This window comes from Megachile rotundata, chromosome 3, assembly GCF_050947335.1.
Source record: "Megachile rotundata isolate GNS110a chromosome 3, iyMegRotu1, whole genome shotgun sequence".
NCBI classification, from domain to species: domain Eukaryota; kingdom Metazoa; phylum Arthropoda; class Insecta; order Hymenoptera; family Megachilidae; genus Megachile; species Megachile rotundata.
Genome location: NC_134985.1, coordinates 4,824,678 through 4,849,992, shown reverse-complemented (window position 1 = coordinate 4,849,992; position 25,315 = coordinate 4,824,678). Strand labels below are relative to the sequence as shown.

The 25,315-nt window shown below is 36.5% G+C and overlaps 1 long non-coding RNA gene across 1 annotated transcript; it reads right to left on the bottom strand.

Annotated features, from left to right (window-relative positions):
* LOC143264046 (uncharacterized) lies at positions 1–24,845 on the bottom strand. Its single transcript, XR_013037424.1, has 3 exons — positions 24,735–24,845; positions 3,865–4,042; positions 1–559 (listed from the first exon to the last, which is right to left on the bottom strand). It is a non-coding gene; the product is annotated as an uncharacterized LOC143264046 (long non-coding RNA).
* Positions 24,846–25,315: the final 470 nt, after the last annotated feature.

Here is a 25,315-nt window from a genome sequence, read left to right as displayed (position 1 = left end):
TTAGAAGGTTAAAATTGGTTAGTATTTTTGACACAATGTACACAAATTCATCGTGATATAACGAGGTTGTAGATATAACGAGGATTTAGTCTTAATGTTTGCAAATAGATTAATCGTCACAACTGATGAAATTCAGCTATCGTCTTGAAATCTTACACTTTAATTTCTCTTAGATACTGTATACACACAGTAAGATATTCACCAAGGGATTCCCAGAAGTCTCTCTACACAGTGGAACAATATTTTCTAAGAAAAGATGTTGCGTTTTAATGCATTAATTCTGGAAGACACGCCGGTAAAGTAGCCAGCATCATTCGATATATTTTACTTCTTCCGCTGAATTTCTCTCGACTTTGGGCCGATTGGAAATCTTTCCTGCGGTAGTCAGACCAAGATATATTCTTTTGTCTAAACAGGCATACGCACATAGCTGCTACCACATCTCCATTCCCTTGCTAGTTTGTGAGAGTCCGTCTCCAAATGTGCTGTGGCACCGAGCCGTTATAAACCCGGCGCAGCTGCTCTGCAACTCTCAGCACCCATAATATCAGGATTATTTCTGAAACATTTAATGGGGCATTGTGGAGACCACTTTAACAAATCTCTACATCGCATCATGTTTCCTATTACGGACTCATCTCGGATGTTAAACGTCGAATCAAAAAACTGTCCTGCGGCATGCTTCTCTCAACTACCTCACGTACATGCTACCTGTGGTTGCACTTGACCCAGTGCCTTGAGATCTTACGTTTTATAGTCTACAGAAGTGTCGTCTGCCTGAGGATTCAAGACTTTGAACCGGACACCACATACGCTAATCCGTAGGTAGCAGTGGTCAGCTGATACTCCAGAACTTTGCCGTGGTACGTGGTACGTCACACTTTCCAGGTATCAAACGTTCTTGATACAAGGAACTGTTGCGACGCGATGTAGAAATCGACACATGTCTAAATTTCCGTCGAACATGTTCATTGTGTTGCTATCAGCAGTTTAAAACAGATTATCGGGTTTTCAACAGCAAAGAGAAATAAAAAGGGTCATTTCACGCCAAATCGATCACTTTTGGAAGTCACCATCTCCGATTTTGTTCTAATCGAAATATGTTGTAGTCCATGTGAAATTAGTGGGGTTTAAGTCATCATTTTGCTGGTTTCGAATTTGTTAATGAATGACAAGCCGTCAAAGTTTGCAATTTTTGCGCATTATGGCGAAAATGGGGTCCACTTGGGAATTTTTTTCTCAGAAATTACTTAACCGATTGAGCTAAATTTCTTTTTGTTTTATTCATGAAGGATTGGGCTATTTTAAAATATTTTTTCTAATTCTGTCAATTTGTTATAAAATGTCGGAAAATTTAAACAAATTCTTTTTTTGCGTTTTTCTCAATGAGGGGCGTAAAGGGTTAAAATTAAAAAAAATATGTTCATATTCTTTGAAGCTTCCCCTTTAAAATGAGCCCTTCAGAATGATGGAGCCTCGAAAATTGACGTCTCTACAAGCTGGAAAACGACGCAGGGTACCTCCGTTTCAGGTAGGTGAGTCGTGTCCTCCACTATTATGATCGGTTTTTTTATACCACCGGTCTCAAAACTATACGACAAGACTTTGTATTAGGTCGAGTCATAAGTAATTTCCGATGCAGCTAAATAGATTTTATTGTGTGTATGGTGAGATTATGAAGGTATAAGTCACCATGAGTTGTTGAAGTCAAATTTAACGATTACTGCGGATAAATACATTCAGCAATTGCAAAGAGTGCAAGAGAAACTCCTAGAAAAGCGCCCTGCACTCGTCAATCGTAGAAATGTCATTCTTTTACACGACAACGTGTGACCGCATACAGGAAGGGTGACTCAAGAAAAAATTCTTGAGCTTGGATGGTCTGTTTTGCCAAATCCACCTTACTCCTCAGATCTTGCCCCGACAGATTACCACCTTTTCTGTTCCTTACAAAACTTTTTAAATGGAAAAACCTTCAATTCTGAAGAGCAAGTCAGGCAGGCTGTTGAAAGCTTCTTCCAGTCCAAACCAACCACATTTTACAAGGAAGGAATTGATAAACTACCAGGAAAATGGGAGAAGGTTATAGAAAATAGTGGTGAATATATAATAAAATAATATAATTTTGTTGTTTAATGAGAACGAAATAAATGTCTGATAAAAAAACGGAAGTTACTTATGACTCGACCTAATATATAACTTAATGACCCTGTTCATACCCAGCAAAGTATATTAGTACTTACTTTTGACGAATCACACATTTTTTAATCATAACTTCATTCATAGATATTAGTTCCTATATTTATTGTTTATATTTTGAAAAAGGCGTCATTACTTGATAGAAGCCGCGAAAAAGTGGTGGTTGCTTTCTATCGCAATCGGATTATGGTGGGTTGTGATCAAAAGTATGGAAAGTATTGTGTGTGGTTGGAAATAATGACAGTTCATACACTAAGTACACAGAGCCGTTGTTATCGTACAAGCAAGTCCTACTTTATTTTCTTTATTTGATAATGACGCGAAGCTGTGAAAGCTTTTAGACCCTGTTATTGATAATGCTGTTGCCAAAAGAGCTTATAAATAATCGGTATATTTAATATATTCAATTCGTGTTACACAGTTAAATACTATGTTCGAAACAGATGATTCTGCCCATTCAAATAAATCTTTAGGAGTGAGAAATGAATTTTTTCTAACAATCCTTGTAAGTTAACGTACATTGCCAGTTTTTTAGTGTTCCGTTCAATAGGATAGCATAGCCCCTCTATCGTGAGTAGTTATATAAGAATGCCATTTTGCAAAAACACCAAAATCACTTAAATGAATAGTTGAATTAATAAAACTCTTTTTGCTTTCATATTGCGTAGCTATCTCGTGAGATATGTTTTCTACAGCCTAATGACTTTTACTCTTTTATTATTTTCAAACCGATAACCAAACAAATAGTTCACGCTTATACATATCACTTTAGGATTAAATCTAACATAACTATAAGTGTACCATTGGCCAAGAGTGAGTACTAATATACATTACTAGGTATGAACAGGGTCGTTTAGTCGTATGCGAAGTCTTGTCGTATTGTTTTGAGACCGGTGGTATAAAAAAACCGATCATAATAGCGGAGGACACGACTCACCTACCTGAAACGGAGGTACCCTGCGTCGTTTTCCAGCTTGTAGAGACGTCAATTTTCGAGGCTCCATCATTCTGAAGGGCTCATTTTAAAGGGGAAGCTTCAAAGAATATGAACATATTTTTTTTTAATTTTAACCCTTTACGCCCCTCATTGAGAAAAACGCAAAAAAAGAATTTGTTTAAATTTTCCGACATCTTATAACAAATTGACAGAATTAGAAAAAATATTTTAAAATAGCCTAATCCTTCATGAATAAAACAAAAAAAAATTTAGCTCAATCGGTTAAGTAATTTCTGAGAAAAAAATTCCTAAGTGGACCCTATTTTCGTCAAAATGGGCAAAAATTGCAAACTTTGAAGGCTTGTCCATTCATTAACGAATTCGAAACCAGCAAAATGATGACTTAAACACCCCCTAATTTCACATGGACTACAACATATTTCGATTAGAACAAAATCGGAGATGGTGACTTCCAAAAGTGATCGATTTGGCGTGGAATGACCCAAAAGTTCTTGAAGTTCACACGATCGCGCTCAGCCGTCTGACTTAAAGCTGTCACTTTCACGTTCGGATGTGCGTAATTCTCGCGGTCTGATTGATTCGTATTTTTACAAATTCAAAAATTGAGCTTTAGGCAACAGTTTGGCAAAGGAAAAAGTTGTTCATTATCACCCCAACTACTATCCCTTGAAATTATGCCCACTAGTGCTTGAATACGCCGTACGTACCTAGAATAGTGAAAGATCTTATCTTTGCTACTAGACATGAGAACACACATTTGTTTTCAGGCTAGAGTATTCCACATAAATGGTATTCATTTGTAGCAAAACTTTTCCATCGAAGTCCAATGAAAAGTCATCCAATTACTGCTACCAGCGCTTGCGATTTTGAACTGCGTATCTCCACCTAAAAGCAAAAAGGTAAATATGGAGGAATATCGTTACAAGCGACTAAACAAGTAAATTGTATATATTTTCACAATGAATTTAGTTCTTGCTTAGATTAAATACAATATCAAGCAAGAGAATTTTATTCTGCTAGGAAAGTGAAATTTACTTATTTCAGTTTATCAGTGCGTACAAATTCGTTAAATTCGTTTCGGTTTTATGATGATATACAAAATTATAATAATAATAGAAAGTTTTTTTTCAAAGTTATTCGCTGATTTGATTTTTGTCATGACTTTATATTAGAATCTCATGAAAATACATCATACTACTAGTACTACAAATCGAAATTAGTACAGGAAAAAGTTATTTCTTTCATTCATCTCATGAATGCAAAAATATTTGACGATGAATATGCAACATATAATACTAGTTAGGTTCAAATATGGAGAACTTGAAATTTTGCTGCGGAAAGTCAAAACTTACACGACACTTCATAGTTCCTAATCAAACGGAAGTCACATTCAAATATTAATTTATTTAATACATGTAAAACTATTATTCATGTACATAGTGACCATTTGATGAAGTAAAGATATGATTCTCACATACATGCTACTTCTCTGCGAATGAAAAATTAGAAAATACCGATTGGCAATTCTGTTATGTCCATATATCTAAACATATTGCAACAAACAATAGTAACAACTAATAACAGAAACATAATACCTTGGAAAGAACTTATCAAATTTTTTAACTGAAAATTTGCACAGTCCTGCCAAAAGCAAAAGCACTTTCGAGTACAAAGCGTTAAAAATTTTAAACTCCTACAGTTGTAGCCTAAAAGTTGTTAAATTTCAAATGTACGTGCGTATACATACGTGTGAGTATGCGTAGTACTGTTGTCCTTTCATTCCATGCTTCTGAACAGTAATTTCAGACGAAAACGCAACACATTCTGCTGAGGTTATTATTAAAGATGAAATTACATGATATGATTTAAAAAGACAGAGTCACATATTAATTGTAAGAAATGGATATAATTAGGTATATACTGTCTGTACCGATTCTCGTGTCGAACTGGCAAAAAATATGCAGTCTTAGATGGTTAGGGCCTAAAACGGTCAGTCTTTTATACAGGGTGTTCGGCTACTGGTGGGCATAATTTTAGGGGGTGGTAGCTGGGGTGATTCTGAACAACTTTTTCCTTTACCAAAATGTTGGTTAAAGCTTAGTTTTTGAATTATTAATGAAAAACATTGACCAATCAGAGCGCGAGAATAGCGCGCGCTCAGATGCGAGAGCGACGGGTGCAAGCGTGACGGTTGACCCTGGTCGTGAACAAACAAGGCGCGCGATATCGGTAACATAGTTACCATCATCGGTAATACGTCAGCCGGTAAGTAGTTATAAAATTCACAACTATTAATAAGTATAAATTTATTAACGAAACTAATTGTACGGATTAAGCGAAAATAAAGGTAAAGATCAAGCGCAGTTTCTTTAGGTAATTCAGAAAAATGATTATTTGTTTAACGACATAAAATGAAAGAATACTCGGACGCTTACCTCATGAGTGAATTTACGATGCGAGAATTCCTCATTAATTTTGAAGTACATCGTCGTATGACAAGAAACCTATTTACTCGCTAAAATCCACAAGAGCATATCGATACCCGCTCTATGGGATTGTCAAGTAAAAAGGGTGACTGTCATATTTGATGTTTTTATTGGGTAAGGCAGCTCCAAAGGGAAGACTAGGATGAACAAAAGAAGCTAATTAATAAAGTATTTATTAATTATAAAAGAACAGAAATACAAGTCGTAGACGCGGATGATAGGCGAACATGCCGGGAGCAAGCTACGCCCGAGAGAGACGGCTAGTGCGCAGTCGCAAACCGTCGTAGTCCCGCTGTAGCGACAGCAGGGGCGTATGCCCAGTGCCAGTCGCCCTGAGGTGCAATCTAACAGTTTTCCGTATAATAATAGTACAATTTTCGGAACCCACACTAAACAAACACACAATCACACAAGCACCACGATTGTCCAGTCCTTAGTATCGAAACGTTAAAAATATCCACCATTTTTCCACATCAATTCGTTTACGAAAGTTCCTCACCATGTACACATGACACATTATGCGCGATGAGTAATTCAAAGAAAAGAATCAGTTATTGCAAGATGTATTATTGCGATCGCACAACACGTATCGATAATATTAAATTTACTATAATGTTTGAAATGTGCACCATTCTCTTCTAAGCGCACCCGTTCGATTATCGACAACCAACTGACGTTTTGTGCAGAATTTTAGAAACAAAGAACTTGCATTGGTATTGTCTTCTCACTATACCCCCCACCCCCCTCAGGCTGATCATGTTACATTTCTCGACGAGCGAGCTTCTTAGGTTATTGTGGAATCTTTTTCCCGTTGAGAGGGGGTCACTGTTTCGCTTTTCCTTTGTTGATGTTTGTTCGTTCTGAGACTATTGTAAAACGTTCGGTCAAAATACGCATCTGTGCATATTCGTTAAAAGTAATTCGTGTCGTAAAGATAAATTTTTCGACGCATAAAAATAAATAAAGTAAATTTAATATTGTCGGTAATACGTGTTGTGCGATCGCAATAATACATCTTGCAATAACTGATTCTTTTCTTTGAATTACTCATCGCGCATAATGTGTCATGTGTACATGGTGAGGAACTTTCGTAAACGAATTGATGTGGAAAAATGGTGGATATTTTTAACGTTTCGATACTAAGGACTGGACAATCGTGGTGCTTGTGTGATTGTGTGTTTGTTTAGTGTGGGTTCCGAAAATTGTACTATTATTATACGGAAAACATCAAATATGACAGTCACCCTTTTTACTTGACAATCCCATAGAGCGGGTATCGATATGCTCTTGTGGATTTTAGCGAGTAAATAGGTTTCTTGTCATACGACGATGTACTTCAAAATTAATGAGGAATTCTCGCATCGTAAATTCACTCATGAGGTAAGCGTCCGAGTATTCTTTCATTTTATGTCGTTAAACAAATAATCATTTTTTTGAATTACCTAAAGAAACTGCGCTTGATCTTTACCTTTATTTTCGCTTAATCCGTACAATTAGTTTCGTTAATAAATTTATACTTATTAATAGTTGTGAATTTTATAACTACTTACCGACTGACGTATTACCGATGATGGTAACTATGTTACCGATATCGCGCGCCTTGTTTGTTCACGACTAGGGTCAACCGTCACGCTTGCACCCGTTGCTCTCGCATCTGAGCGCGCGCTATTCTCGCGCTCTGATTGGTCAGTGTTTTTCATTAATGATTCAAAAACTAAGCTTTAACCAGCATTTTGGTAAAGGAAAAAGTTGTTCAGAATCACCCCAGCTATCACCCCCTAAAATTATGCCCACCAGTAGCCGAACACCCTGTAGATTGAACAGTAATATAGGTTCGACCCTGCACGTTCAGCTCTGGGTTTTTCCGTATCGCTTTATGGTTCCAGTAACGGCGAGAACCTACTATTTTTAAACTGTCACGACCTTAATGAAGAACACAGTTTTTTAAAAAGAAATGATTTGCTGTTGAAAACACTTCGACGATAAATACCACTTTTTATTTATTAACGAATTTTACAATTTCGGGATTAACATACTCCTAAACACAGATACTTAAACTACCGCTGGTCAGTAAACTAATTAGTGAAACTGTTGCTTCGCCTATAATTATTGTTAGTTGTTGCGCCGCTGTGCGTTCGCTCTATATGTATATTCCTAATATGCTGATTCCCTGTGTTTATGGAAGCCGCATTATCAGCGTCTGTGACAGAACATGAATTTTTTTCAATTGTTTTATAACAGTGTCCGCCACAATTTTATCGTTAATTTATCGTCTCCTTCAAGCTCTCCTAACTATCTCTTTTGTCTGAATATTTTTAAATACTTCCTGCCTTTTATGCAATCTTCAGTTTTCTTAGGGTCTCGTGCAAGTCTGGTCAATGTCAGATCGCACATTTGGCAGCCAGACATGTGCGGGCTTATGTTATTCCGTTTTCCGTTGATTTTCTCTTTCATCCCTTCAACTTTCCACTCTGTACTTTTCCTTTTCTTCTCCTATTTCTGTCTCTACGCAAAAAGGACATAAAAACGCTAGTTATCGCACCGCTCGAGACATTCGTTATTTTGGCACCGTCATGTTTACATCCACAAAATTCACTGATACTCTTGTGACCTTTTTATTAGTTAATTCTCGTTATTTTTTAAAATATATTTGTTGCTGAGTGACCGTTAAGCAAACTAACTTTTTTTATCCACACACACCCACGCCCTCAGTTTCGACACATTCAAACTATACGATGGCACAGCACACCGTACATCATAAGGTCACGCTACCTATGAACTCATAAACATTGAAATTCAAAAAAGGCAATAACATAATAAACCGCACTTTATCATTCACCATAAACCAAGACCGAAAAACTCCAAACATAACGTTTCCCTCGTTGTCCATACTGCCAGTTTCCGTCCTCCACTTCCTTCCTCCACCTTTGCTAATTTCCAGGACTCCTAATCCAATCACAACTCAAAATTTCCCTCTTTTGTTTAGTTCCTTCCTACTTTTCCTACCATTCCACTATCGATTCTTGTTCCAAAAAGCTTTCCTTTTTGAGAAAAAACGAAGCAATGGCAGAACAAATTCAAACATCAACCTTGTTGCGTAAACAGCGCGGATTCGGGCACCCGACACTGTTCTGACCCAGTCACGATTTAACGAGCTCTGGGCCTGGTTTTAAGTGATAATTCGTGATCCTTTTCGTGTTTTAGCTACGTGTTATTCGTTGTATTACTGAGTTCTTTTCGTGATTTCGATATGTGATGTTTGAGATATTATCGTGTTCTTTTCTTGAATTAGCTATGTGTTGTATGAGATATATTCGTGTTCTTTTCGTGTTTTAGATACGTGTTGTTGAAGATATATTCGTGTTCTGTTCGTCTTTCGCCAAAGTGGCTGTCGATGTTACCTCGGAATCGGTAATTTGGAAGGGGTGTGTTTTCTTATTGGTCGTTGATTTTTGAGAGGTGACCGCCCTCGTAAGAAATGGTCACCTCCCTCGCACAAGAAATGGTCACCCCTGGAAGTAGCCGCGACCAAGGGGTGACGCACGAGGGATTCCGCGATTTGGGAAAAACCCGTAGCAGGTAATAAGGTGAAAAAGCACTCTGACCCTGACGAGGATGATTGAAAATAACGGAATAGGAAATTAAACATGCTGGTCCCAAGCAGTAAACTTGGGTACCGACGCGAAGGTATTTTTTGCTAACGAAAAATGGTCAATGGCTTCATAAACTTATTACCTGTACGGTCAGTTCGAGATCCTCGGTCTATTGCCTGGTAAAAATACAAAAGATAGCTGCATCGCATTCTAAGGCGATGCAACAAACCTAAACACATCTGTAAAATTCATCATCAAGAGTTAGGTTAAAATAAACTAAGTGTTAAGTTTTTACAATTCTCCATTTCTTTCACACCACTCTAAATTCGTCCTCACGACATTAAGTTGCTGTCGAGCACTGCGATCAATTAGTAACTCGATTAATTCTTTTCTCACCATGCGAGTTCGCGACTGTACACAAACAATTCCCTATGAAAGATTGTTCACAATAGCGAATACTCTTGCGTTAATTGTCTCTCACATGCCTAGAGCGAAATGTTATATGTATGAAGCAGCTTCGTCGCTAGTTGAGATAGGCAACAACTTGTTGCGCAAAACAGGAGTACAATAAGCGAGCAAAATACAGTAATAGAGGGTATCGAGTCGTACAACAGCCAGACACGGAGAGAAAGTTGAACGACATTAAATTTTCATAACGCTGTAAAGGGTCGTCTACATCATGCCAGTAACTCAAGCTAGTAACATTACCAGTACTTAATAGCAACATTATTCTTACTTTGTCTGTATCTTGTCTGCCGCTGAAAAGACAAAATGGTGAAGTAAGGCGAATTCTATTAACACGAGTTATTAGGATAGTGTAAACGACTCCTAAAAGACCATCTGTTTTGCATGATGTTCGAACATAAGTGCAGCCTTATTGTGCGAAAAAACACACAAGGATAACATTGCATGTTTTCCTCGGCCGTGAAATTTTATTGATTTTGATATAGCAAAAGAAACAATATTATTTTTTGTAGCGATCAATTAATGGCGTTCTTATTTGCCAGGTATAACATACATACATTTATAGTATTACTGTAGGATCTACTAATAAGCCAAATGAGATTACAATGTAATAATGTGATATACCATGTCTCGTGCTGGTTTATGACTGCAGTTTTCGATCTTCATAGTAGAATAGATAATTTGGGATAATATCATTTCAGAACTCTAGATCTCCAACTTCCAAATCACTTAATTTCTACATCTTTAAATTCCTAAATATAAGAATCAGTGATATGACAGTGACAATTAATAACAGTGTGTATATAATGTCACATTGTATACACTAATATAATATAATATAATATAATATCATATCATATTGTATACACTAGGGTGGCCCTTAGCTATAGAGCTCGATTTTTTTTTTCGATTTTTTCATCGTCTCACCCCCTAAAATTGTGACACTTGATGAAAAAATGATAATGTCAAAGTTTCAGCATGATTGGATAACAGGAACCCGTGCCGCAATCGAGTTGAAGTTTTGGAATTTGCACGATTTCAAGTTATCATCGAATATGTTAGTGGTATTTTATTTTATAAGTATCAGTGAACATTTTATAATGAAAATATAATTTTTTACACGTGTAATACTAGCATTTACATACAATTACAACACATACATATTTACATACAATACATTTACACATAAGCGTAACTTTTAAGTTGTCGAAGAATGCAACGGTTGGGCAACTGGGAGCTGTATATAATTTGTACAAAAGTTGATAAATTTTTTAATAATCTCGACTGTATTAACACTTATAAACAAATTTTTTTTAAATACTTATAAGCAAAATATTCTTTAATGGAATTTCAGTTGTATCATAAATTAGCCTATTATTAAATTGTACGTAGCGTTTAATATATGTTCTGTGTTAATGTAGATTTGCTTACATCAGGATAAAGGCTTTTATAATTCTCAATTATTTGTAAAATGTATTGTTTTTCTTCTTCATTTCTGGTTATTGTATTCAGTAATAAGTTTGACACCACGTTCAGCGGTATCGTTTGCCACTTTTAAATTTTTTGCAATTTCCAAACCTTGTAGATATGAAATATCATTTTCCCACAAGGAAGGGGCTTTGTCTAAGAAATCAGTAGATATATTGAACCTGTTAAACCAGTTTTTAGATTCAGTAGAAATGAAGCTATCGATATTCATGTTTGCATAATTTTGTACGTTTTCCGGAAGTATTACAAGTTTCTTTACTGAACGTTCCGTATTATAATTTTTTAGAGCCTTAATCATTTTCCTTTTTGTGTTCAATGGTATTATTTCATCGAAAAAGGATAATGCCACGTCCTCAGATACAAAGTACCATAAATGGGTAGAAAATTTGCGTATTCCTATTCTAGCAATATTATTATCAACTGTAGAATACAAGTATAGATTTTGTAGATATTTTAGATCTTGTAATGGTGCTTTTATGGGAATTGGTGCATTCATCCAAGCTTGAATGTATAAATTAGCTAAAAAAATACATATATCACTTATCCCTATGATATTGTTATTATCCAATAAAAATTCTTGCCGGAATAAATTCATTTTTAATACGTAAATTGCTTTAGCCATCCATCTAGCATGATGAAACGCTCCAGGAACATGAAAAGTATTTCCTCGTGGAAGAGATCCGCCAAGAAGAATTATCATCAACTTCAAAAGTTCTTTGTAATTATCTCTCGGCTGCTTTTGTCGTAAATGGTACAAGCAAAAATTTATTTTTTCTTCTACATCCTGGAGTTTTCCATAAACATAAGAATCTTGTATACATGTCTTAAAATTTGATTAATTAATCTTAGGCCAAGCTTTTTGAAATTTTTTAAAAAGCGGTACTTCTTACCTGATCCCTTGATGAGGTAAAGCGCAGTAATATTCACCACTGCCGGGAATCTTTTTGTATATCTACCATGCAGAGCACCTACTATGTATACATTTTTCTAATACCGAAGTATTTGTTTTATTTTACATAAGATCTCTAATGGCTAACTGAATAGGAGATTAGTTTTCGTATTCGAGATGACCTCTTCAGCAACTACAGAATGAGATTCATACTAACATTAGCGGTAAGATTCATTAATCTTTAGTATATTTTTTAAAATATACCAACACTAAAATTATATATGTAAAAAATGATATTTTCATTATAAAATATTCACTGATACTTATAAAATAAAAGACCACTAACATATTCGACGATAACCTGAAATCGTGCAAATTTTAAAACTTCAACTCGATTGCGGCACGGGTTCCTGTTATCCAATCATGCTGAAACTTTGACATTATCATTTTAAGGGCCACCCTAGTATACACACGCAACAAATCTACCACATCTAATACTGAAGGCAATGTGCACTGATATACCACTGCTGATATCGTTCTGTTTCTCACAGGTGTTCTCCTTCCGAAGAAAACAAATCGACTGCACACTATCAATAATTATCCTCTCCCATGGACTCACATTTCGCAAATGTATAAAAAGCTAATATCATTCTACGGACATAAACCGTCTGAGAACAATCAAACAGTATGTTTCCTCGTAAACTTGCATTGCGTAAAAATATAATGATTTAATTTTGCTCAGAAAATTTTCTTCTTTCGCCTTTTCTTCTACCCTATGATTTTCATAATGACACTATTATACAACCACGATACAGCTACGCATCGCGTAACTCGCATCCTACCTTCGTATGAATAAGTAACTCCACAGTCGTACAACCTGTCAGTTACTCTGTTGCATCGAAAGAATTTTTATTTCATTTGATATCATTCACTTCATATATTTCGCTTGAAAATCTTCCGAAGAGGTAATATTTGCAAAGAGTGAAGTGCATCGGGGCATTGCACGCGATGGTAGAAATAAATAGCTATTACAAGTGGTGTATGTTCTTTTTGTCGATAATAGAACTTTAGCCGTACACAAGCAAAAAACTTCGAATCTTGGAAAATAGCATCGTGAGCCTCGGTACTTGGGTATCCGTAATTTCACAGGTATGGGTTATTAAGATTATTTCACGTACTAATTGCTATATTCACGAGTTTTTTGCATGTTACGCATAGAAATAAAGTTTTTGTAGCGTCTTTTTAGTACATGACGTCAGGGAAAAACCCAAATTGTTTTAGGGCACCATAATTTTTAAGCGAGATCAACCGTAATTAACCGTCGTACTATAAACCGGTCCCTAAAAATTAGAATTTTTTCCGAGTACCTGCACATCCTAACCGTTGGCCCAGCCTTCCTCCCTCTACCTTCTACTTCCTCCTCTATCCATTTCCTCCCTCTACAACACACCCTGCGATTGGTACAACGACCACTCTATTACAAAAAAATTGTTTTCTTCACACCTACCGAAATGTACAAGAATCAGAATCAACCTAACTCTCAACAAGTTTACTTTAGAATCTAACGCAAACCTAAGCTGAATAAACTCATTCAGCAATTTGAATAACTTGTAAATCCTTGTTAAAACCTATTCCCTACATAAATAAGTTCACCCGATACATTGGGTGCAACAATCGTGCTGCCTTCAAGAAACATCACGAAGAGCACGACACAACAGTTTTATAAGGGAAGACCTAGAGTATTAGATATCAACCAAACACATTCAGTTTATCGGTTGCAAATTGGAGAGGTTTTAGGGCGCAGTAGATCAAGAGCAATGGATTCGCTCATGTCAGGAAATCCTCACGAGCGCGACCAGACCTGTGACCTTAGCTGTCGAACACCAAGACTATTAAGTGTTTCTGAAGTGGGTTTTTGGACTGCGATTATAATTAAATAAGGAAAAATAAAAATATGAAATGAACAATTGAATATATTCTCCAAAAACCGAGTTTTACAAGTGCCAAGTGTACTTGTCGATTAAAGGTTTACTCTAATTTACAAGAGTTTAAATAATACTTTAAGGCAGTGCTCGGATTTAGATGCCCTTTTCGAGCCGATTTCGGAGTCGACGCCTACCGTGCTCCTACTACCGCGCTCGACTGCACACGTGACGCCGTGCGCCAGGGACGTCGCACGATAGATTTGTCGGGCCATGGGGCCCGTGATTAGAAATTTTCCTTACACTGTTAATAATTATTATTTTTACAGATTATTAAAATTGTTAATACTATGTTTGCATTTATAAACATCTTCCATATATACATATAATAACAATAACACAAGTTATAATAATTACAATTTTGTCAATAGCTTTCCACATCACCCAGGAGGTACTATTGTTGATGCGTTTTTTTTAAGTGGTTTCCCCTGTAGGCTTATTCCATTAAATAAGAACTTGGCAGGAAAATCGAAATCGAAAATATTTTAATAGTCTTTTAACATAGTATTAACAATTTTAATAATCTGTAAAAATAATAATTATTAACAGTGTAAGGAAAATTTCTAATCACGGGCCCCATGACCCGACAAATCTATCGTGCGACGTCCCTGGCGCACGGCGTCACGTGGGCAGTCGAGCGCGGTAGTAGGAGCACGGTAGGCGTCGACTCCGAAATCGGCTCGAAAAGGGCATCTAAATCCGAACACTGCTTTAAGGGGTCAAACTACTCTAGGATTTTCAAAAAGTCGATTTTTTTTTGCTAAAACAATACTTTTGGGTCTTAAAAACAAAATGCCGTTCGATTTATAGTGGAAAACAAATTTTAAATGGTTCAATTATCAATTTTGCCGCAGCGCCTCAAAGCGCGCACTGAGTACTCGCGCTGTATGCAGTAATTCATCGCTTTCGTATTATTGTTATCATTTAAAATAATAAGTTTACTTGTTACCTACAAAATAAACAGAAGTATCTAGAAAGCTAGAGAAGGTGGCAAACACTGATCTGGATAGCCAAATGTATGGTACAGGCATTGCAGATTAGCGGTGAACAGAGAATGTAAGGATTAAAGTGTTCATAAAACTTCAAACGCATTTTCCTCGAAATCAGTTTCTTCATACTGGGAGAATGGATTTCCCGGTGACTATTGTATGGATTGAATTGAAATTTTTATAGTAGCTTCACAACAATATTGTCTTTGGAAGTACGTAGCCGTTTTTTGATTGAATGCAAACTTTTTTGTTATAAACAATTCTATGCTCATTTTTCATGCAAAAGTCGATTCATTTCTTAAAAAACGCATAACTTCTACAAAAATTGTGTTAGAATTTCATATAGATGAGGTTACGACTGGACGAGAGAATGGCCACTTTTGAACCCTATAATTTAGTATCTGTATCATCTGCGTGCCAGCACTACGATGGTGTGTGACAATTTGTAGTTTTTAGCAGATTTATTTATTGCTGCACTAGTCCTTAGAGTTTTTGGCTTCAGTGACACAGGCCATGTCATAAACCTCTAAGCTTAGAAGGTCAGAGGGCGATTGGGCCCTTAAAAGTTACGGTTCCTGCAGATCGGGAATCACGTCACAGCTTTTGGAAAAAACCCAAACCTAACCCAAACTAGAGAGTTTGGGTTTTTTAGTTCGTCATAATACAAATAATAAACCATAATTAACCTAAACAGAACGATTATGTAATGAATATGAATAAAATTTTCGCATGGTTCATTACTTCTTCACTTTTCGTATAATTTTAGTTGTATTTCATTGTGTTCCTGCGACTTACTACTTTCAGTGAACTTATTCTATACAAAATACATGTATTTGAAAAAAATATTAATGGTTGTTAATTAGTGTCTTCTTCTCTAATATTGTAAAGATATACAGAAAGACAAACAAACGTTTAAATTTTCTAAATATGTTTATTACTATCGGCTGATATCCTTTTTCGCTATAGAATGAAAACAAAAATAGTATTGTCGGTCCCCGTGTTTTTCTGATTTTCTTTATTAGGAACGAATTCCTACTGAGAAGAGAATCCCATGTCACATTGTTGCGTAGTGCGAGGGTCGGTATGACCAAGTTCCATATAGGTCCATTACCATCCTGATCGTGGGAGGCCAACTTTCATTTTTAGCGTGGGTTGTTAATGGGGCTGCCGAAGGCACCTACGATCACCGCCATTTCGACAAAAACTCAATCGCTTACTTTTATAAAATTTACTTTATAATTTTGTACTTACTATACGATACAGCCTTACATGGATACAAAATTATTTAACAATTTTATTAATAAATTGTACCTGTAATCAATGGAATTTGGGTTATGCCAATCTACTCGTGCTAAACGTTCAAACATCGAGGACCAATCGACTGCATAATTATAGATCCACCTTACAATTTTATCGACCCGAGGTAGATTATGCTTAACGCGTAGAGGTCCGTATCATGACTTTTATAAGGAAGTAACATTTTACTTAATTTATTAGGTATATCTTTGAAGATTTGCACGTGACGTAAACAACCACTGCAAGGTATCATACGTTCTTACCATTGTGTTCGGTGTGATTGCCGTAAGCATTCATTTGTTTTGCGTGAGTAATTCACATTGTACTAGACAGTATGGACATTTTTTTTTAAAGAAGTCCATAGTAAGGATTTAGAAATCGTTTTGTTTGTTATAGCTGTCTCAAACGGTGTTTCGAACAGCAGATATCAGAAAGACAATCTTATCCATGTTACCGATCACTTCTACATGGTATGTCCTGAAAGCATTGTCAGTAAGTCGATTAAAAATCATTTATTGAACTGCTCATTACAAATGATTAAAAATCTTCAAAATAGGCTCCTTCTGCGTCAATACATCGGCTCCAGCGAATCTTCCAGCTCTCGAATGCATTGCTGTAGGCCTCCTCCGGAAGTTCCTTCAATGCCGCCGTACAAGCTCTTTTGATTCCGTCTACCGTCCCGAAAATCTTGCCTTTCATGGGTGTTTTGATACGAGGAAACAAAAAAAGGTCGGGGGGAGCTATGACCGGGCTGTATGGAGGCTGGAGAATCGTTGGCACCCCTGCTTTAACCAAGTAGTCGGAGACGATAAAGGCGGTATGGGCCGAAGCGTGGTGCAACGTCCAGTTATCTGCCGATATGGTTCCTGACGATGCCATACACTTGAGTTTTTGGAATATTTAGTATATCGGCCATTAAACGAACACTTAATCGTCGGTCTGAATTCAACAATTCCCTCACTCGTGTCACATTGTCGGCTGTGGTGGTCGTGGATGGCCTTCTGGCACGGTCCTCGTCGTCGACCTCTTCCCGGCCTTTCAAAAAGGCCTTGTGCCACCGAAACACTTGCTGATCTGACAGGGCATCTTTTTTATGAGCTGACTTGATCATAGCAACCGTTTCCGTCGCGGTCTTTCCAAGTTTCACGCAAAACTTGATCGCAATTCTTTGTTCTAACGAGCGCTGCATTTTGACTTGTACAGTGACACAAAACAATTCTCACGGATACGCTCGTCCTCACTCTCCGGATGCTCGGAGCACCTTCAGCAGCGGAGATCTGTTTAGCTGACTTCCCGTACTACCAATTTTAACCGAAAAAATCGCGGTCCGACGTGAAGTTGCGTCATAATAAAGTCACTGACATTACTTTCAGGACATACCATGTATATTGGTAAACATGTTTTGTATGAACCTTCTAGCCGAATACATGAGCCAAAGCGCTGGCAGCACCTCCAATACAACGTAAATGTATTACAATGTTACTTGCTCATATTTTTGTGTGCTAATTTTTACCGTATTGTTGTTAGTCGTGAAGTACCCATGTGTTGAATATGAACTTCTTTAAGTTTACAATGGTAAAAATATTCAAAGATCAGAGTAATCGAACATTTTTGTCAAAAATACAGTATATAATTTTGACGGCATTTCAACGAACTTAAAGTGAACTGTCAAAACTTAGAAGAAATTAAATGTTCATAACATTACACATTCTTAATAGTTCCGCAAATATTGTCTTTATTGATTTTTACCATTATTATCATAGTCTTTAATGTGCTACAAAATTTCAATATTCAAAAACTTGGGTCGTTATATGTCATGCTATGTTAGAATCGCAATCTTTTAGTCATTTGTCCAGGGATTTTACTTGCAATGTTAAGGAACCATTAAAAGAAATTTCTCTCAAATAACACTTTTCAAGTCGTACAGCTTTTCGTCCAACTTAGTAGTATATAATTGTCTACATAATTACAGGTATAACACCAATTGGTACGAAACATCTGTAGCAACGCAGAAATTATTACAGCTGATCTTATTGAAAAGTAGCAGTGGATTTACTTTAAACTTTCTGAGCGTCTCAGTCGGAGGCGACGCAAAATTAAAAATACCTCAGTATTTTCGCCTCCGAAACGGTTGAAATGCATTTAATATGCTACCTAACGAGTAAATAGGTTTCATTCATATCTGTTACGTAATTGTATGATTGAATGAAATAGAAATTACTTCATTAGGAAATAGAAATTATTTTATACTTTTTAGTGCATTTCGAAGTCGGCGTATTTTTTTTCTTAAAATTATTTTATATATAGGCCGGTTGCTATCCTGCGGCCGTGCTATCAACAACGCGTCGCTAAGTTTCGCGCTCGCGGCTCGCGGGTCGCGCCTTGCCTCTTGCTCCGCTGAGCGGCCCACGAACTCTCGCATCGCGACAGAATTTCGATTAGTCTGAAGTATTCGCTTTTCTCGAATGTTCTCGACGCTAAATATTATTTCCATCTATTCTATTATATTTCGTAAAGGAATTCTAAGGATTTTCTCGTCTGATTCTCTTTGAATACAATTAATTTATTTGTCGCACTTTACAATTATTCCTGTACGCTACACAACCAATTTTCCTCCGCTGTACTACTATCTCATAAAGTCATACCTAACTAATAGAAAATTTCAGGTAAAATTCCAGGACGAATATTCCAAACTGTACACGATATACGCTGGAGTCCCGCAAGGTAGTGTGCTAGGACGGATTCTTTACAACCTATACACCTCTGATATACCAACGTCACAGGATATTTCATAATCGACCTTCGCGGACGACACTAGCTATTCTGGCTATTCACATCGACGTTAACACTGCAACACAACTTCTGCAACAAAACTTACATACCCTCAAAACCTGGTTCAAAAAGTGGAAAATAAAAGTTAACGAAGGAAAATCAAACCACATAATATTTACACTTAAAAAACAAAAATCTCCTGCCGTACACCTAAATGGTAAAACTATTCCACAGACCAACGTCGTTAACCCTTTCGCTACGGTGATTTTTTTCTGAGAAATGTGATTATGGTCTTATTTATTATAATAAAAAGTCAGATATTCTTATTTATAAAAAGCAAAGCTAAAGCCTTTCTATACAGTTTTTTATCCTTCCTTTATGTACAAAGGATAATACAAATGACAAATGTTATAACACGCCGCCATAACTCTTTTTTATAAAAACTTTTTAATCGCTAGGAAAATACTCTGTTCGTATAAAAGTGGGCGCCTATAGGTGCTCTCAGTAATACAAACACAAAATTTCTAAGCGCCTATAGGCGCCCACAGTAGCCAAGGGGTTAAATACCCAGGTATGTACATTGATAGCAGGTTAACATGGAAACACCATATCCAGAAAAAAATTCAACAAATTAAAACCAGAAGAAGAAATATGGGATACTTAACAGGCAGAAACACTAAATTAAGTACAGACAATAAACTCTTAATCTACAAGTCAATTATTAAACCCATATGGACATACGGGATTGAACTCTGGGGAACAGCTGCCATTAGTCATGTAAAAAAGGTCGAGGCACTCCAATCAATAATATTACGCACTGTGGTAAACGCCCCGTGGTACATAAGAAATGAAGACCTCAGGAAGGACCTTGAAGTCGAATCGGTAGAAAAGGCCATCCACCGCTTTGCAAACAAATATAAACAGAGGTTGACAAAGCACCCTAACCAGCTAGCTTAATACTCATACTCTCCAGAAATCATCAGAATACCTCATAGAAAACACCCGAGCGATCTTATAGATAACAATTAGTATTGTCTAAAACATATTCAAAGGTATAGACCACTGAGCATATACCTACAAGTTCTTATTCACGCTCCGTTAAAACAATTTACCAAATGTTTATACTAAACAAATTGTAAATTAATCGAGGAAAATATAAAAAAAAATTTCTTTTGGAACGTGTATTCGTTGCATACCGTGAATCTTATTTTATTTTTGACGAGGAAATCGTTTATTTTATCAGCATAATTATATAGATTATTTCATGTAGTTTCAGCAGATATACAATTTATTTTTTGAGGTTACATATTTACTTTGACACAATTTTTTTTGCCACAAGCTCTAGGTGTTCACTTACTTTTGTTACCCGCTGTATATGTTTAAAGATCATCACAGTAACTGACAATATATTTTTTACGACATTTCGACAAACTTAACAAGAAGCTTCAAAGTCTAAAAACAATTAAATGCCAACAACATTACACATTCTTTATAGTTACAGGAAATGGTCTTTACCACGGATGTTGCAGAAACCTTTTCGTTACGTCGATACGAATAAAAACGTGAGATACATTAATTAAGTCTTTGAGCACAAACTTTTTTTTCCTGCATGTCGCGAACCCCTAACGGACCATAACTTTTGAAATGGCCGCGGAGTTGACCGACTAATTCTATTGGTTCTACGCTATTTTTTATGCGAATTTATAAGAAGTTTTGTCAGTAAATGCAGGGTCTGTCTCGGTATAAACTAATTTTGCGACGGATGCTTTCAAGTCTGTTCGAAAAACTGAACGAATTCCTAATAACAAAATTGGTAATATATCAGTCTAACGTTTATCACTGTGCCATTTTATGACTGTTTTCAGTTGTCTTTGAAAACGTCTGATCATACCGTTTGCTGCTGGATGATACGTAGTTGTTTACAAATGAGTTGAACCTACGAAAGAACTTAATTGACTGAATAATTTGGACTCAAATTGTTTATTCTGATTAGTAGAAATTCGTAGAGGTGTACCGGAATGTGCGATCTAGTCGCTTAACAAAGCTCTCACCACAGTTTTTGTTTTAATCGGGGATACTTCTGGCTGTAGCGGCTGGCTTCGTGATTTTTTAAACGATCATTGTAAGTGAAAAAAGCCAGCACCGTTAGATTTTCTCTAAGATTGTTTTGTAATTTTTCGTCCACGGTCTCAGTAGCTACGTACGGCATCATAAACCGGGGATTTCTGAAGGGACCACGGTTCCGGGCCTGGCGGTCCCTGACCATGCAGAGGAGAGGTAAGAGGTCACCGGGAAATCTTGCTGCATTGCCAAATTTATCGTTTGGAAGATACCCCCACCAAGGGATGTCCGAAGTGTTGAAACACGTGTCAAGGGTGAAAAAGTTAATTACTAACAGACCATCGTGCCTAGCACCGCATCCTTCAAAATAAAGATTCGCTCCGTGTTGAAAAAAAGACTTAGGCATTTTTATTCACTCACCAACTCCTAAGCTGGCCAACGAGTAAATTGATCCATACACGTGAGACAATATTTAAAACGTCACGAAGATGTTAACGGATTCAGTAAATCAATATGTATGTATGTATGTATGTGTACGCATCTAGCGCACTTACCAACGGGGTTTATGCAATGCCTACTTATTTTCGCGCTCTGCCATTCTAAGCAACTTCGAACATTTGCTTGACCATTTGTGATAAACCTTCTCCGTTGACGGTCACACGAAACGTTTCTCTGCTAATTTTACTGTAGCTTTAATACCCGGGTGTGAAAGCCTATGCACAGATACAATTCAAAAGAATTCGATTTCCTCGGCTTAACCTCTCGTCCTACAACAACGTGTCACACTCGTGACGCACACTGCAGTTTGAATGCGATAAACTAGCCTCGAATTATCACTGTAATTTAGTTTTTTGTTCAATTCTGGTTGTAATCTGCGTAATCAAGGATCCCTGAACGCATAAGGTACCTAAAACTTTAATATTCTTCAGTTGTCTTCACGTTGTAAGGATAATTATATGGTTGCGAATGACGCAACTGTTCAGAAATTGTACGTTAACCGTTTTAGTGCCAGGGGTTTTTAAAAATCCATGTCAAATTGTGCCATGAAGCACGATAGCGCTTCCTTCATTTATCTGCGAATAATGCCGATCAACGCGGTCGCGCCGCTCTTTTTTTTCGTCGAAATATGCCGCCCGGCGTGCTCGCGCTTCAGATTGATAGGCAATTATTTAATCGTAACAATTTCATCACTTGCGTATGAAACGTTGAAGAAAGACAGCTAATTATGTAGGTTGTTTACGATTATTTGAAAGAAAATTTGTAATTATGAGAACAAACTCTTGACAGACTCGTGACAAGATACATCCTGTAGGAAGTTTATAGGAAAAGAAAATAATACAAAAGAAAAAGAAATCAAACGAATTATATTTTATAACACAAAAAAGAAAAGAATGAACTGAACTTCAAAAGTTGCTTTAAATCAAATGAAATTGTGTACTGCACGCCCACCGGCTTTTACACACTTGCTTTATCGGTATGCTCACCGTCGCGTCTGACTGTGGTCTGCTCATTCTCTACCGATTCCACCGAAATTCAAATCACAGCACTTACTCGCCATCTCTCTCTCTCTCTCTCTCTCTCTCTCTCTCTCTCTCTCTCTCTGTCTCACACACGCACACACACACACAGTACGCGAACAGCGCGATTGCGAATTGTCGAGGAGTTAAGTTTACGAGAAATAATTAGTTGGATCGTTTATTTTGAAAGTGGTGTCAGTCCATTTTCGTTTATTTTGAGAAAATTAAATGTTAACATGTATGTCAATGAAAAAATATAGGTTAATTATATCAAGACTGACAATTCAGCAATTTTTTACTAATTGATCAATATATAATTTGATTATACGAATTTCTTTTAGGTGATTTAACTAAAACAATGTATATTCATGCAAATGGACTTACATCACTTCCAAAATAAACGGTCCAGTTTATTCCTTATTCGCGAACAACTGCATTATTATTAATTGTTTTATTCATTATTTCATTCACCTTGAAATAATAAATAAAACAATTGAAAACAACTGCACATATTTTACAGCAGTAGGAAATTAAATATATCCTGGTAATGAAAAATAAATAATTGTAAATAAATATATCATGCAACTAATTAAAAGAAAGCAATCATTTAAGTCATTAAATTTCTTATGTCTAATTGTATATCATTTTATTCGAGTGGAATAATTGAAATAAAAACATTATTTGGAAATATTTTACTATTAAAAACAAAATAAAAAATTATCTTTGTTGCATCATTTATATAATAAAAATAACAGTGTATTTGAAATATTAAGTTATTTGTTGATGAATTATTTAGTATTTGTCATTTTATTTGAAATGAAATATTCCTGATCAGACAGTATGAAGAGATTACAAAATTTTCAGATATGTCGCTCTTATAAAAACCCATCGCCTTGAATAAAACTTGAAATACAAAAATTAAATGTTGTAGCGGAAAAGCGCTTATCATGTATATAATGTATATAGATTAGTTATAAGAAAATGTATATATCGTACGCCGCACCTCGGGCAGGCAATGCCATAAAACACCCTTGGGCAAAACAACGCGCGCTGGTGATTGGTCGGACCCAGATGTCCGAAAGAATATAAATACCGGGAAAAGTCAGGGCCAAGGCAGTCTTTTCCTGGAAAGCAAACCTTAACCTTCGGAGCAGCCGGACCTCAGCGGACCAGGCTCTCCATACTTGCCAAATTTCCAAAGGACTCATAGTTCCGAGCTGCCGGACCTCAGCGGACCAGGCACTCGAAACCCTGGGTTATCACGAACCAACCTCTGGGGCAGCCGGACCTTCGCGGACCAGGCTCTCCGGTTTTCCCTGAGAACATCCTTACCAACGTCCAAGCATCTTTACCTAGCTCTCTGGCTTAAGCCTTGCCCGCGACGCGACGTGATTACGCGAGCGACGTTTGTATATTATAATCGAACGCGTTACAATGTCATTTATTAATTTTAGCATACTTTGCAACAAATATTCACTTTCAATGTGACAATGAACTTATGACCATAACATTTCAAAAATTTGACGCTATACGGGTGACGTGTAGAATTGTTAGGTACTCATATTATTTACCACAATTAGAAGTTTAAAATGTTTCACAATAAATATCTGTTATACCTTAACAGAAAACTTGTTAACATAATGTTTTGACTCTCGAATTTCAAGTATTTTACACTGTGATACATTTCACACTGCATCAAATTCTGACAGATATACTAACAATAAGAATTTAAATAGATGTCACAATAAACGTTTGTTATTGTCGGAACAGTTAATCTGTTAAAATAACACTTTGATTTTTTGATATTTAAATCTTTTACATTATCAGAATGAAATGTAAAATCATATCAGATACTCATACTAATTAACACAATTAAAATTCCAATACACGTCACGACGAATACGTATTATCAATGTGTTAATATAACATTCGCTCTCCAATTTCAAATCTTTCACACGATCAGGACATTATGTGAATATATAACGAATGTACTATTGAGTGTAATTACAATTGTGATATATTTCATAATAGATACATACCACCCCCCGTAGCCGTCAATAGTTAAACACAACGTTTCACTAGAGATTCACATTATTGACACTATACAGCTTACACACCCTTAAACACTATTCTATATTAAAATACGTATGCTAACACTGATGAACCATTTTCAACACCCCAGTGGATTACAATGAAAAGACAGCAGCAACGCACAGTACGTCCTTTCCCTTCGAAGAACCGACGCCGACTGAGACTAGAAGGGGGTAGCAACACTTGTATAAACACTGTATCCAAGGGGTGCGTAGACTTGGTTGCTACGGAGGTATAAGTTAAAGAGAGGAGGCGGCTAAGGCATGTGAAAAAAATGCGTAAAGAAAATATTATTTTTCCGAGGGTGTCGAACTCGATGTACCTTCTACCGCCTTCGATTCTCTGCAGGGGCGCTTGGTATAATTATCTACCCTATTTCAACGATTTTTATACCATGCAACTGTACCTACTACTCGTCGAAGAAAACTGCTAAAAATATATATAAGTTATATATAATTCATACAAAATATAGAGATATGAAAGGTATACGGATATAGAGGATATCGCAATATGAGGTAAAAGAACATTG